Genomic DNA, 347 nt, shown 5'->3' with positions numbered 1-347 from the left:
GAATGTCCTTGAGCTTGATGTAATCCAGCAAGGAAAACAAAAGTCAAAGGAGGTAATCCCACAATGTTTTTGGTAATTCCATTGTGTTGTTGGTAATTCCATAATGTTGTTGGTAATTCCATTGTAGCAATGCTTTAACCCCTTGGAAACAGAGTCTGTAATCCATTGGAAAAAGTCATATAATCCACAACGGTAAATCCACAACGAATGGAGGTGTTGATTGATCAGCATACAGAGGGGTTCCCTTGGATTGAACTGAAGATGCGGCCACTGGATGAAGATTGGAGACCAACGTCAGGATTGCAGGTCTCCTCCAGCGAAGGTCGTCTCTGGGCGACGTCCAGTCG

The sequence above is a fragment of the Nematolebias whitei genome, chromosome 15, assembly GCF_014905685.2.
Source record: "Nematolebias whitei isolate Nwh7 chromosome 15, NemWhi1, whole genome shotgun sequence".
NCBI lineage: Eukaryota > Metazoa > Chordata > Actinopteri > Cyprinodontiformes > Rivulidae > Nematolebias > Nematolebias whitei.
The sequence above is the reverse complement of the archived record's forward strand: the minus strand, read 5'-3'. Positions refer to the sequence as shown.